Here is a 17,047-nt window from a genome sequence, read left to right on the forward strand (position 1 = left end):
ATGCATCTTGAAGATCAAATTAGTGACATCGCATGTGCTACTAAGAAACCATTTCTTAAATCACATCAAGTACTCTGGCCAGAGATTTGTCACACTAATATCTCCTCAGATCGCATAGGATATCCACACTCGCAAGTATGTGGTGAATCCTTGACAACAATGCATTGACTCCTATATGTGTCGTAATTGTACCCAATCTCGACACCTGATGACCCCCTCAGAGTCGGTAAACGAGTCAAAGCACAGTACTAGCATATAGAGTCTCCATGATGTTTCAAGTCGTAAGGACTAATGGTGTACAACCAAAACCGCGGACTTTATCCACTCGATAAGTGATAACCACTTGGAAAGTCCGGATAGGGTAGTTCGACTATTCATCCTATGAATATCCATTTGCATGCTTCGAACATCTCCATGTTCCCTACCAATGAAACGTGGTACTCCGCATCGCAAATGCTAGTCTCAAACTCGAGCGATCCTTATCCTTATTATCGGACGGCTCAATCGACTAGGAACGGTTTTAGAATATACAGTGACTATAAGATGTATTTCATGATAGACATCTCCATGTTCTACCACATCTTACATACACTATAGTATATTCAAGGTCTTTATCAAAACAACAATAGTATATCATAATATAACAATATGAAGTAATATAAAGTCATTGCCATAAAAGTGTAAATAATATTAAACAAAAGATTGTTTATACAAAGAGTCAACAAAGCCCATAGCCACACAGTTGGCTCACTGGGCACCCACTCTTACATCCTCGTGATCCCAATAACCAATATCTTATTGATATCAGATTGATAACCTCTTTTGACATATGCATTGCATTCATGTTTATTATCTCGCTCTTGATGTTGTTTATACTGGGATTTTATTCTCACCGAAGGTATCCGGCTATTGCTTTATTTTGTATGTGTGCATGGCAATAGATGGGGCAAGAGCTCGTCAGAAGCGACAAGAATAGCTCGAGAGAGAGATTAGCATGTGGTGATTTCGGGTATAAGAAGTAGAGTTGATGTCAACCTTTGTATCTTGAACTTGAGTTTGTCTAGTACATGGAACATTTGAACATATAGATATGTATGTTGGTCAAGAACAAGAGGATGTAAGATCTTGTGGATTGTATATCAAGTTATATGTTTTGTTGCTTGATTAGCTCGTGGTTATGCATGATTTTGCTTAGATTTTGAAGCATGATTCATGTTTGAAATGTTATATGGTGTTTGAGATTCAAAACAAGGGCTAAACCTTCATTTTTTAGCTGTTTAGGAGTGAGAGACGAGGCCTAGGCACGCCCGCTCAGCCAGGAGGCGCGCCCGCGCGTCAGTTTTAAAAAAAAAAAATTGTTGAACTTTTTGCGAAGTGTTTTTGTGTTGCCAATTGTAAGGTTTTGCGTCGCCAATTGTTCGGTATTGCAGATTAACTATTTTTATTTATTAATCGCCCTATAAGATTTGATTAGCATCCGAGGTCCCCACAACAGGTGGTATCAAAGCTTAAGTTTCTGGATTTAGATAGAATTTGATGAGCGGGGTAGATTGAGTCTGTATGATTGTTTGATATTGCATGAGATTACATGTATCTGATTATGTGCAGTATATGCTAGCATGCTTTATATTGCAAGATTTATGTGAGTGCATGATTATGTGCTTTCATTGCTACTGCATGCTATATATGCAATTGTATTCCAGAGTATCCTCAGTCAGAACCTGAATTCTCATGAGAATGCATGAGAATGCTTATCAGAGAAGGATGGAATAAATTGATGCATATGATATTGTTTATGCACTGATCTATTTGACAATCAGATATGCCTCCCCGTAAAGAATCGGCCACTAGACATTCATTAGTGGTTCCCCAGGCCGAACCAGCATTAGTACCACCGCCAGTTGCTGAACCTCAAAATGCACAGGGTAGTACATCTGCTGATTCTATGGATGCTACTGCTACTCCGATGGAGACACTGTTGAAGCAATTTCAGTCATTCAAACTGCCGAAACTGAAAGGAACAGAAAATTCAGTTGATTGTGAAAATTGGTTAGAAGACATAGAACAGCTATTTGAATCACTTGATTATTCAGATGACCGTCGTATTAGATTAGTTATACATCAACACTACAAGAAAAATGGCAAACGACAACGCTTTTTCCGCGTTGTTATTGTCACAAAAAAGCTTTGTCGTAGCCAGTGTTGTGAAAGACTGCGGTCAAAGACAACGCGGAAAAAGCGTTGTCGTCTTGAGCAAAGACAACGCATAAAAAGCGTTGTCTTTGCTCAAAACGACAACACTGGCTATGACAACGCTTTTTTGTAACAATAACAACGCGGAAAAAGCGTTGTGATATTTAAAAAAGACAACGTTTTTTTCGCGTTGTCTTTTTTAGCAACGACAACACTTAAACTACCTACGACAACGTTTAAAAAGCGTTGTCTTTTCTCAAATAAAAAACAAAAAAAAATAAAATTTAATTCACAAATTTTCAATATTATAAATCACTCAATATTAAAAATTTTTGAAAATTAAATCTAATATACAATATTTCAATGTTATAAATTATTCAAATATAACAAAAATCATTCAAATATAACAAATTATCGAATTCTTCATGTTAATCTCAGCCATATGCGCTATGCTTTCTGCCTCAAACCGGAGTCGGCGATAAGACCAACTCTCAGATGCTAAATCCATTTGGAGGACTGGGAATGTGCTGAACAATAGGAGCAAACAAGAATAAAATTTCAAAGTCATGGTTATGAATGGCACAATAAATCAACTCATGTGCTGTGACTTTTACTACTGGACCACCACCTCAATTCATGTTTCTTGATGGCATTTATGCATTTCCTCCTGATTTTGTGGTGTGATTAATTTCAAGACATCACATCATCAACACAATCAATGAATAAAGAACACATTTGAATAGAAAAATATAAATCAAAAAGTCAACCAACTCAAATAATTCTGAACCATAATGCAAATTTATCAACATGAACTAGACGATATTCAATGTTAAAATCACCAAACTCATCAGGCAATACAACTACTTCCAAAAAGGTAAATCGTTGCAACAAAAAATAAATTATCATCTGAGAAATAAACTAGAAAAGGAAAAGAGAACTTTAAATGATCAAACACAAAATACATCAAGATATCCTGAGCATGGTCTGTAATCCCAACAATAGCCATAGAGCCAATTACCTTCTTCAGTGACTGAAACAACTATGGCATGACATTAATATTTTGTTTTAAAGACATCCACCACAAGTATCGATGAAGGCAATGGAGCACCATAGAGGGTACTAGGTCCAGTTGTCTCAGAAACTGGTTCAGTAGGAGAGCTATTGCCTAGAGTTCTTCCGAAACCTTGAAATGGAACATGGGGTGCCTCGATTTCCTGCAAGTACAAAAAAAAAGATAGTTTGCCACCAAAAATAACTGGTGTAATAATTAGTGGAATAAAATAAAATGCCTCGAAGTATTAGAAAACCATTATAATAAAATTTTATTCATAGTCCATACATTCTTACAATCACATACCTTTGCAGCCAACACAATGGAACCATATTCTGAATTTTGCCTGGACCTGCAACAATAAATTCCTTAAATTCCCATATTTTGAATTTTACCAAGACCCTGCAACAATAAATTCCTTAAATTCTTACATTTGGATACTATAGCATCTCTAGTGAGTACCTGAAAGTTCACGAATATAAATCATAATTTCGAACTTGTTTTACGAGAAAAATCCTTCGAATATATTAGCCACAGTCAACGATGACAGTGCAAAAACCACAACTAAAATCATGTGTGTCCACACATATTGGCCAAATTGATACTTGTATATCTTTTTCTTCAAGCATGCATGCCTAAAGAGGGTTGGCAGGGGGGGACTGAAGGTCACCTATTTACTAAAATATTTTTATGTATCATAAAGAGACAAAAAATTATGCCACATTAAGTTTTAACAAGGGAGCTTAACATGGCGTTCAGAAACTGTGATGACCATCTTTTCCTTATCATTTTAGTATGGTGGATTAGATTTTAACAGCATATTAGATTTTATATAATGGTGGAATTTACTTAAATTATGAGAAGTGCTATCTGAACAAATAAATGAGCACCACCGGACATGTGAGACAAGACTACCATCTCTTTCATGACAATAGGTTCCCATACGCTGAATATCTAACTACACATTAAGGATTACAAGGTGGATGTAACCCTGAAGGCTGCTAGTTAAGCATCACCAAGGATCAGGATCAGTTCCCTGATGAATTCCTATTGGCAGCTATTTTTCCCTCACCTCACCGTGCGTGTGTTATATTAGTCAGAAAAGCTAACACGATGAAGATATAATATACCAAAACCGAGGGAAAAATCTTTCCATGCACATGGTATTGTGCAGAATCTTCTCATCGAATCGCAAGACACTATCCATTGAAACATGCCCAATTGGGGTTCTAAAAGAAGGCACTCAACTTCAGTACTTATCCCATCTTCAACTCCTAGAGCGGAGATATATTCTCCATAGCTGACAAATATTATGACACAAATTTTAGTTTCATCCCAATAAAACAAAATATTATATTAAAGCATAAGAAAAACTACATATAAATTCTAGTCACATGCAACAGAAAACTTTCGAACGACTGTGCCTTCAGAAACAAGAATAACTCAGCAAACTTGTAATAAGAATCGATGTCCTTCGGGCCTTCCAGATTTCCAAAATTTAGCAATTACCTTACCAAACGCTACTCAGCTCATAAGCTAGTAAACTTCGAATAGACAAAATAAGTTGATAGGCTCAAAAACAAATGGTAATGCACCCCACCCCAATGATATGCCCGACAAGTGTATCGACACACTTTATTCTTTGAAGTATATAGAACGGTATAACATGCAACAATTAACAATGCCTTATTCAACGTAAAAGAAGGAAAATAAAAAGAACAAGAAAACATTCCCATTTCCATTTGAATGCAATAATGAGCCATAAGGTTTGTCCTCTCACCCTTGCTTCTCGAGTTCATTCTGAAAATCTGCATTGTCAAACAGAACCTACTAGCAGCAAAAAATCCCGGAAACCTGAGATTTGAGTCAAGATGATGTTAAAAAGAAGGGTACAATGGGGCTGCTCGACAAGGCAGATGATGCTTAGTATATTAGTGTTGCAAGCTACTAAGAACTACAAGTAATATCACTTTCGATTATTTAAGTAAATAACCAAAATATCAAACTTATAGTTTTCCAACCATCTGGATCTAGGAAAGAAGTGATCTTAGTGTTGATTCCAGGAATTGGTCCTGGTTGTCGAGTTATCTTTCCTCCAAGCTCCTGGGTATAAATCATATCCGTACTAAAAGATTCTATATTAAACAACCACACACAATGGCTAAATACATATAAAATCAAGAGGAAGTTAATCGAAGTTTAATAAACATGTGCACAAAATGTAGTCCAACAAACAAACAACGACGAGAACTGCACAAGTATAGTTTCTGTAGCAACAATTGCCAAATGACTCCAATACTCAAAAAGAAGAAAGCAACAATATACACCATTAGAAAGAAATGACATATTTTGAAAGAAATTTGAAGACACAAGAACATGAAAGCGATCAAATTCAAAAGACCAAACAAAATTCATGAGCAGCAGAAAAGAGATCCGAAAGCGTAAGGGTATATTTTGGACTCTGCCAAAGTGAAGCATTCCAATTTATGGATGTTCTGAGTTTCGGTTGGTGCAATAGGACTAAAAGGAGGTATTGGGTGAACTTCTGGTTCACTTCTTTTATCAACCCCATCTTTCATGCCACCTGCATTGCAGATTTCTGGGTCAAATTTAAGGACAGGAATGTGATGATATCAGAGTATGGTTCATGGTGATACTTTCTGTTTGTAAAGAACCACAAGAAAGTTTTAGGAAGGACCTAAATGAGTGGCAGTGGCAGTACAAACGCTGGCACTTGGAGGGGTGGATGAACCCCCTGTTCCTTTCTTGATCCTCGCCTGAATTGCAAAAACAGAATATAAACATTACCCAGTGCATACCAAAGTTACGATATTAATATTTGTGCTATTAAAACAAGAAGACTTTGATTTTTAAGAGGCAAAATTAAGTTGGAAATGACTGGTGAAAGCCTTCACCAAACATAAAATCCAAGACACTCAGAATTTTCCATTTGATGGATTACATCATATGGCATGAATAGTAGAAAGTTGTACACTGGATGCTTTTATTTTTCTTTTCGTGACAGAGAATTTATTTACTTTCGCACTCATTACATGATTAGTTTATCCATGTATATTAACAAGTCATTCCCTTTGCGTTCTCTTCACAGTACTTGATAACATGTGAGATGTTTGGGCAATGGCCATGCAAAAGTGAGTAAGCCCATAACAGAAGTTTCCTTGAAGTATTCATATCAATAATGTCAACCCCATCAATGCCTGGCTGGATATATGTTTCTGTCGCCAACTGAGCTGGCACCATATAAAGATTTATATCGGATGGAAGCAATGCACAAGAGGTATCTTTATAAAAGTTTTAAGAAGATCTGAGAAGTGCGGCTGCCGTTTCCAAATCTTCATCTGAAACTCTCTTGATTATAACATTCTTGATCTTCGATAACGAAGGGTTCCATTTGGTTTCAAGATTCTTGAGATTATTTGAATCCTCAAAAGCTGAACTCCACAATTCTTCTGATTGCAGATCGACACAAAGCAGTTGGTTGCTTTCCAGTCCCACGCCCAATAAATTCATATCACAAATCTCAGTCGAGAGCCTTGAAAGCAAGGGTGTAACAACTGCCATGCTAATGACAAGGGATCTACACCAAGCAGCAGAAACATGCATATATACTTTAGCACAAATACTGTTGGACAACTTAGGATTTTTCAGTCGCTTTCGGATCTTCTCATTTATGCCTTCAAGTGTTTCCACCCTTACGTTTCTCTCCAATAGCTGTATGAAGTCATAGAGATATCTGCAAGTAAGAAAATGTTCTTGTGTCTTCATGAGTTTAAACAACTAACAACTCATTTCTAAACAAAAGTACGCAGCATCCTGTCCAATTAACAACTCATTCGATCAAACCAATAGAAGCAAGTCATAAATAGAACCCTTCCATTCACAATTCATAAACTAGCTACCATATGCTCAACTAATTCGAGCACTCGTTTTCAAGATTAGCATAAACTAATGGGTCCATATTGCTTAGAATAAAAATTCATACACTGTACCGTGTCAACTCCCCATGATGTGCAAGGCAGGTAAATCCATTACCTGCTAATCAATCACCCCATATATTTGACGTATAACTAAATTAAAACACCAACAATGCAAGAAAAACACATAAAATATTAACGAAATATTAATTTCACACTATTCTCAGGACAATTTGATGTCACGAAGTCAAGCAACGACCCACTCGATATAACTATATATTATAAGCTCCAAAACAATAAAGTTTCCTATATCAATTCCTCCATTACCACTATATAATTTGTGCATGTATCCCTAAAACATTCATGATTGAAAACTATACCATAAAAATCGCAGCTCGATTGTCATGTCATCGGACCTAGACCCGAAAAAATTCGGGTCAAACTAATTAATGAATCTGGAGTGCCCGTGAATTATTCGGGGCAGAGTCACACGACAAAAGACTACACTCCAATGATTCCGTCTTGGTCACACTGTACAATTGTACAGCCCCAGTGCTCCTTCTATTCAATAATTGATACCCCTAATTTTAAATATTATTATTAATATTAATATTATAATTTGATCCGTGAATTGCATATATATCCAACCAAATTTATTCATTTGTCAAAAGCCTATTAACATGATGACATGACGTTGAATAGGAGAGTGATAATCTCCTAAGTCCTATCTCTAATTGCAAGTATCAAAGAAGAAAAATTTATTTATTGAATAATAATACCAAATATTAATTTTAATCGATCGGACTCGGACCATTTCTAGAAAGTTGTTCAACTAATTTTGTTTTATTTTTCTAAAAAAAAAATACATTGAAATAGAACCAGATTCGTGGAGATTTTTCTAGGCGTGGACACCTAAAATAAGACCCATTAAAGATTCAAAAGCTCTTTCTTTCTTTCACTTGCACTCTGTTATATATGATGATGCCTTTGGACTTAGGTAATTCAAAATATTCAATTCAATAATTCAGCAAGTACCTCTTCAAGTTTCTTTAAAAGCGAAAGCTAGATAATATCAAACACTAGACTGCGTACCAAGATTTTTAATAAGTTTCAATTTGGGGCAGAAATTTGATTCAAAAAAATATACATATATAGACTTTAAAACAAAGTAAAAGAGTGGCAGTTAGTATGAATTTAATTAATCTAAACTCAGCAAGTCAAACAAATAATCACGTGTGATGATTAAGTAATTTATTAAGCACGAAAAGTACAAAGTAAAGGCACATAATAATATTAAGTAATTTAACTATATGATTAAAATTAGGATTGAAAAAATAGAAGAGCTGATAAAATCTTACGTTATAATATGATGAATTAGACTCTTGCAAGAGAAAATCATCGGAGTACATGTCGGGGACGATCTGCGAATTCTCAGCATCCACATATAGCGGGCCTTTGTTGGACCAAGCCTTCAAGATTTCTTGATAATCCAGCTTCAATGCAAGACCTTGGATCGCTGCCCGATCTTCGCTCAGCCGCGGATCCACGGCAGCGCTGGTACCTCCTCCTCCTTTATCTTCTTCCTCTCCACCACCTCCGAGTAGCACACCCACTTCTCCTCGCTGGAGTCCCGCTCCCTGTTCTTCGTGGCGTTGCGTACAAGCTATATAAAAAATTGAAATTATTTATTTTGACAGCAAGAACAGCAAAAATCGTCCGAAGAATCGAAGCAACAACAGTTGCGAGGTGGATTTTGAATTAAAAGAGAGAAAAGGAGAAAGGGATCGGATCGGAGAAGTAATCGAGAAGGGGGAGAAGTAATCGAGAAGGGCTCTGAATTCTGATTTGGGGATCTTGGGTAATATTATTTATTTTATGTTTTATTTTAAATAAAAATAATATTTTTTCTACAACACTTTTTAAAAAGTGTTGTGATACATGGGGGAAAAACGCTAATAGACAACCCTTTTAAAAGCGTTGTCTTTGACCCAAAAAAAACACTTATTGACAACGCGTTTTAAAAAAAGCGTTGTCTTTGATGAATAAAAAACATATAACCACAACGCTTTTCACTAAAAGCGTTGTCTTTTAAAAAACGACAACACTTTTCACTAAAAGTGTTGTCTTTTAAGGGTTGTGTTTGTGCATTTTTTCTTGTAGTGCGATTATGCCACAATAGCACTGTCAGTATTGACAACGTGACGACGTGTGATAGTGGTGCCATTTAGTATCTTCATTTTCGTGCGAACTTCAAAAGAATACGTCCTAATTAAGATTGTTTAACGACGCGACTGACAGCGATCAACGCAATGAATCGACAATCCATGCAGCTGTGGCCGCCAACTCAACAATCCCAAACAAAAACATGCACTTTCTTGAGAATTAAAACATACCACGGAATTTTGCAATTAGTTTTCTTATGCCCCAATAATTTACCTATCGCAGACTTAGCTTTAACTAAGTATAGGATTAGAATTTCGATTCCCTTCGTCTATAGCTTCGATGGAGCAACAATGCCCATTAAACCCGCAAACTTAGCTATGGAACAATGCATAGGATTTCGAATAATTGTCAAAGCCCGGGATGGAATCGCTATTTTAAAAAATTTCAAATTATTCAACCCCATTGAATATCCAGCATACTTAATCCAAGAACAAGAGATTAGGAATTTCAATCTCTTGCTCGTAACCACTGATGGAGGTTAACTTTAGTTATTCAACAAAAGTTTTTATTTTTTTTCCAAAAATTTAATAGGTACGCCCAAGATACACACATGACAATGTATAACAATTAAAATCAAAGAATCAAAAGACACTATCATGATCAATAAACACATATGGTCGTGCAATGGTCAAGCAAACACAAACTTCATCCATTACGTTGCTACATTACACTAGTCTAACACGCGTGCTTAAAAAGAATTCACGATTCAGCCAACAGCTTCTCATGTTCAATCAACATCAACATTTCCTAAATTTTTTTTTCGACAACTCTATCATCATCGGCCAACAGTCATCATTCTACTTTTTCACACAACATAAACACAAAACATAATGATATGCATGAATACGAACTATATTCCATGAACTAAACCGAATGAATGCAAATAACAACACAAACAAAACTAATCTACCCCCATACTTATCCAAAGCATTTCCCTCAATTCTTTAGAACAATGAACAGAATTCAAAACGAACATAAACACAAAGAAAAACAAAAACAACACTCCCCTGTTATAGATTCGTCCTCTTCCTCCTCGACAGTAGCAGTTTGGGCGATAGCAACAGACTAGGTATAGCGGCCGACATGACAAACTGGCATAGGAAAGAAGCAAAATTCAAATAAAAAGAAACATAAACAAAAATTAAAATAAAAGGCAAGGGAAAGAATATTGGGTTGCCTCCCAGTCAGAGCTAAGTTTATAGTCTACAGCCCGACTATGCAGAAGCAACCTTCAAAGAGCGGCTGCCGCCCCATAGTAAGAATCATACGACTCTACGTATGGGTTTTGATTTCCATCGCCCTCAAGCTTGGCGTGATATTGACATGGTAAGCTTGTCGGTCCAGCAATACTCGGTATGAATTTTTTTTTTGGAAGGAGTCTCTGAATCTAGGCTGAAGCTCATAGAGAATGTAATGTTGTGGAGTTGGCGTCAATGGCAAGAACAGATCTTCTAATGGCATGCATGTAAAGACCATTGACGAGGTCAAATCTTTCACCTTGTATATTTCTTCCTCCTCCACCATTACTTTTGTCTCTACTTAACATGAAGATTCCTCAAAAAATATTTCCTCATAATCTGGCACAATTACTTCATTTTCTTGACAGATATTAGAAACTGGTTCTATAAGAAGCTCAATCTGCTCATCCAAGAGACTCAAAGAATTGATGCGACTTTCTAAGAACAGATTTATCTCTGTCTGTTGTCGCACCATGTTCTCCAACTGAGCCACATGATCCTCAAAAATGCCCTATACACTCTTCTTGATTTGTGGAGTTGAATTGTGGAGGATATTGGTGACTCCAACCTTACAGTGAAGGATCACATTGCCAATGGTAGTAAAAATCTGCCATATCATTTAACAAGTGCATCACACTGTCGTAATCTCTATTGAACAAGTGACTGCCAGTGGCCAAAGCTCCATAATCTACACAACGTCTTGTTATCTCATCCAATCCATCATAAAAAATCTGAACTAGAGTGTAGGTTGAAAATCATGGCATCAAAATCTGCTCGCCAAATCATTGAATCTCCCCCAAGCATCATAGAAAGGCTTCGAGTATTGTTGGCCAAACCTTGCGAACACCTGTCGATGATCCATCTCCAAATACCTCACAAGTAAGAAACAACAAAATTAATAATAAATAATAAATAAATAACAATAATAAAATGTCTAGTGTCAAGCAAATAATCTATCCTAATATTAACTAAAAAGTCCCCGGCAACGGCGCCAAAAAATTGATCGCTTAATTCGGTATTTACTAGCAAATGCACTAGGTCAAGTTATAGTAAAGTTGACAGAGAGTCCAAGTATCGATCCCACAGAGACTGTAGTCAATTCTCAAGAATTAATTATTTTTACTTAATCTAGACAAAATCATAAAGAGATAATTGATTTAAATAAAATAAGAATTTAAAATAAAAACTGCTTAAGAAATAAGAATTAAAATAGTTGAAAAGAAAATTTAATTAAAACAAGACAACCAAGACACACGTAGGTACCGAACAAATCATGTAACATGTAGCCAATTCAGGACTCAGATTTAATCTTAAGTTACGGAAATTCTCCTATCTTGTTCAAAGGTGTATTTCTAGAACAATCAAACCTATTCAAATATTGACGGATTAATCTTTCGTAATTCTAATCAAATTTGAATGCATTAAATATTTGTGAAAATTCAGTTTACACCCAAACCACACACTGAAATCGAATTCTATTTCTAGTTGGTTTTACCATGTGTTGATTATCAAAGTGATCAAAATTAATTCTTCCTCTGTCGACTTGGAATCAATTAACATGCAAGCAAACAGTTGATCACGCTATTCACAAGACAAATATAAATCTGACAACCAATAAAATAAAATCAAGTCTGAAAAATCCCAAACAAACATCCAAGTTTTTTACATGAATTTGTTCGGCCGAATTACGCCATCTTGGTTGAATAAAAACTACTCAATAATTAAAAACAATAATTCAAAAAAAAAAAGAAGAAAAGAAAAGAGAAATCTTCTCTGAACACACCTTGTAGCCGCCTCCCTTGTGTTGTCTGCATTCTGGAACTTCAGAACTGAGGGAACCCCCAAAAATATGATATATCTTCTATTTATATGATCATGAACCCATACCAATTAATTTCCTTCCAACACAAGGACTTTTCGGAACAGTCTGACGCCAGAACCCGCACGCGGGGAAGTGGAATTCTCACTCGCGTGCCCAATGAAAAGCAAGTTTCTGGAATTTTGACTCGCGCGCGGGCGAGCTCAAATCTTGCTCACGCGCCTCATGTTTTCTGCTCCGAGCGACGATTTTGAAAAATTCATATCTCGAGTTCTAACCGTCGGATCGAGCTAAAATTTGGACAGCAACTTCAAAACATCATCTATGTAATTCTGAACAATGGAGATTTGATTTGGATCTCTCTAATATTAAATTTGATTTTTTGAAAAAAGCTGGTCCGTAATTCACATCTTCAACAATTCATTTTCCTACAAAATTAACCCGAGAAGTGAAATACACAAGCATGCACTAAAACACATAAAAACACATAAAAACAATATGAATTCACACAAAATAGACATAAACCTATCATAAACTAATGCATACAAAATGCACTCATCAACACCCTCATACTTAAACCTTGCTCGCCCTCGAGCAAGATATGCAAAAACACAATGCAACAACACAAGTACGAATGAATTATGTACAAGATAGCCTCAGACGAGCTCTACTTCAATCTACCAAAAACCAAAACAACTTTCGATTGTACACAATACACTGTTAGTTGAACGTAAACGTGTGTGTTTCATTTTATTCCAGTTTCGTGCAACTTCAAAAAAATCGATCCTAATAATGTTTAGCAACCTATGACAATTCAATGCAAGTATCACAATCCAGCACTCCGTCATCTCAACAATCCCAAACAAAAACATGCACTTTCTTGAGATTAAAAACATACCTCTTGATTTTGCAATTAGTTTTCTTATGCCCCAATAATTACCCGCAGACTTAGCTATAACTAAGATAGAATTAGAATTTCAATCCCCTCGTCTATAACCCGGATGGAGCAACAATCCCATTTAACCCGCAAACTTAGCTATGAAACAATGATTAGGATTTCAATCATTGTCCAAGCCCGGATGGAATTGCTATTTTAAAATTTCAAATTTTTAACCCCATGGAATCCGCATACTTAGTCAAGAACGAGAGATTAGGATTTCAATCTCTGCTCGTAACCCGGATGGAGTTAACTTTAGTTTTCAACAAAAGTTTTTTATTTTCAAAAATTTTATAGGTACGCCCAAGATCACACATGAAATGTCTAACACACATCAAGAATCCAAAGGCACTATCATGATCAACAAACACATATTGTCGTGCAATGGTCAAGCAAACATGAACTTCATCAATTACGTCGCTACATTACACTAGTCTAACATGCGTGCTTAAAAATGATTCACGATTCAATCAACAGCTTCTCATGTTCAATCAACAACAACATTTCCTATTTTTTTTTTCGACAACTTTATCATCATCGGCAAACAGTCATCATTATACTTATTCACACAATATAAACACAAAACATAATGATATGCATGAATACGAACTATATACAATGAACTAAACCGAATGAATGCAAACAACAACACAAACAAAACTAATCTACCCCCATACTTATCCAAAGCATTGCCCTCAATGCTTTAGAATAATGAACCGAATGCAAGACGAACATAAACACAAAGAAAAACAAAAACAACACTCCCCTGGTTATAGATTCGTCCTCTTCCCCCTCAACAGTAGCAGTTGGGGTGATAGCAACAGACTAGATATAGCGGCCGTCATGACAAACTGGCATAGGAAAGAAGCAAAATTCAAATAAAAAGAAACATAAACAAAAATTAAAATAAAAGGCAAGGAAAAGAATACTGGGTTGCCTCCCAGTCAGCGCTAAGTTTATATTCTATAACACGACTATGTAGAAGTAACCAGCAAAGAGCGGCTGCCGCCCATAGTAAGAATCATACGACTCTACGTATGGGTTTTGATTTCCATCGCCCTCAAGCTTAGCGTGATATTGACATGGTAAGCTCGTCGGTCCAGCAATACTCGATATGAATTTTTTTTTGGAAGGAGACTCTAAATCTAGGTTGAAGCTCATAGAGAATGTAATGTGACCGCGTTAATCGGTGTGAATAAATTCATCTGGCAAGCGTACCAGGTCAAGTAATAATATAGTGGACAAAGGTCCAAGTGTCGAACCCACAGGGACTGTAAAAATATGATTACCAAAATATATTTATTTATACTTAATCTAGACTAATCAAAAATATCGATTTCAGATTTTAACTAATAATTAAAAATTGCAATTAAAATTTAATTAATTAAAACACAGCAGAAGACTTTGGATTACTTAAAATTTGGAAAAAGCTTCGATCAAGGACACACATAGGTACCAGACAATTCATGTAACAAGCAGTCAATCTAAGATATCAGACTTAATTGTAATTCACGGGAATTTTTCTAATTTGTTCGAAGGACTATTTCTAGAACAATCAAACCTATTCAAATATTGATGAACTAATCTTTAGTAATTCTAATCAAATTTGAATGCATAAATTGTTGTGAAAATTCAGTAAAAACCTAAACCGCATAATGAAACCAAATTCTATTTCTAGTCAGTTTTACACTATGTTGATTATCGAAGTGATCAAAATCGAGACCTCCTCTGTCGACTTGGAATCGATTAACAAGCAAACAAATAACTGGCCAAAAAATTTGGAAGACAAATATAAATTCGATAATTAATAAAATCAAATCAAGTCTAAAAATCTCAAATAAACAAACGAGTTTTCTACATAAATTGTCTGGACCAATCATGTGGCCTTGATCGAAAAAGAAAAACTACTCACAATTCATAATTCAAAACCAAGTTTTAATCATGAATTGACAAATAAAATAAAATAAAAGAGAAGAGAAAAATCTCCCAAGCCTGTGCCGTAATAATTAAATTCCTTGCAAAATAATATTTTTTCTCGGAAATTTTGCTCTTTGCGACACGCGCGCGCCTGAAAAAGACCTCGCGCGCGCGCAGCTTTAAAAACCAGTGGCCTCACGTCTCTCGCGCTCGCGCACAGTGTCATCGCGCTCGCGCGCGTCTTCATCAAATTTTCTGAAATTTTGTACTGCGCTCACGCGCACTATGGCCCTCGCGCGCGCGTCTTCTAATTCCTGAATCTGCGCGATAGCGCAACATACTTGCGCTAATTTCTTCCTAGCTTGCGCGATTGCACCTTGTCAAGCGCTGAACTCATCTCTTTAGCGCCAAACACAATCCTTGATGCGCGATCGCGCCTTCTCCATGTTTGTTTGCGCCTATTGTTGTGCAAACGCGCAACAACTCTCACCATTAGCGCAACCTTCAACCTGCTCCAGCGACGATTTTTAAAAATTCATATCTTTAGTTCTAGTCGTCGGATTGACCTGAAATTTGGACTGCAGCTTCAAAACACCTTGAACTTCATTTGAACAGTGGAGATCGGATTTGGATCTTTTTAAAATTAAATATGATTTTTAGATCAAGGCTGCTCCGTAATTAACTCTTCTAAAATCCATTTTCCTACAAAATTAAGCGGAGGAGTGAAATACACACACATGAACTAAAACACATAAAAACACATAAAAACAATATGAATGCACACAAAATTATATATAAAAATGTCACAAACTAATGCATACAAAATGCACTTATCAACACCCCTATACTTAACTCTTGCTCGCCCTCGAGCAAGACATGCAAAAATAAAATGCAAACAAAAACATAAGTAAGGATGATTCATGAGAGTGCACAGCCTCCGAGAAGTTCAATCACAAAACAAAAAACACAGACATACTCCCAACTTTTCATAATACACTTTCGGTTTAACGTGAACGTGTGCGTGAAAAATGTCATTCCAGTTTCATGCAACTTAGACCGAATTCGTCTCAAATCTGCTTAGCGACCTATGACAAATCAGTGCAAGTTTCACTCTTCAAGTGCCCATTCCTTCCAACGACCTCTAGAAATACCCACCTCCCTTGAGATAATGAATTACACACCTCCGGATTTTGCACCCGGTATTGCTTTAGCCTCAATAATTACCCGCTGACTTAGCTATAACTGGCTAGGATACGAAAAATCATTTTATTTTTTCTTTCTAATCCCCTCGTCTATAGCCCGGATGGAGCATCAATCCCATTTAACCCACATACTTAGCCTTAAATTTATTCTTTTATAGGATTTTAATCCTTTCAAGGCCCGGATGGAATTGTAAATTTTTTTTTTCTCTAGGTGCGCCCAAGATCATAAGTGTAAACTAGAGCCTCATTAAAATTTATAGAACAAAATCAAGATCCACAAACCACCTATTGCCGTGCAATGGTCAAACAGACAGAAACTTCATCAAATCTTTCGCTACAATTCACTGGCCTAACATTAGTGCTTAAAAATATTCACGGTTCAACCTACAGTTTCTTATGTACAGTAAAGAGCAAAAATTTTCAAAAAACCATTTTTTTTTTCAAAAATAAAACTTCATCATCATTAGCTATTATGACTCATCCAACTCATTCAAGACAACAAAAACGAACAAAAACAAACAATATGAAAACA

This window comes from Henckelia pumila, chromosome 3 (genome assembly GCF_033568475.1).
Source record: "Henckelia pumila isolate YLH828 chromosome 3, ASM3356847v2, whole genome shotgun sequence".
Taxonomy (NCBI): domain Eukaryota; kingdom Viridiplantae; phylum Streptophyta; class Magnoliopsida; order Lamiales; family Gesneriaceae; genus Henckelia; species Henckelia pumila.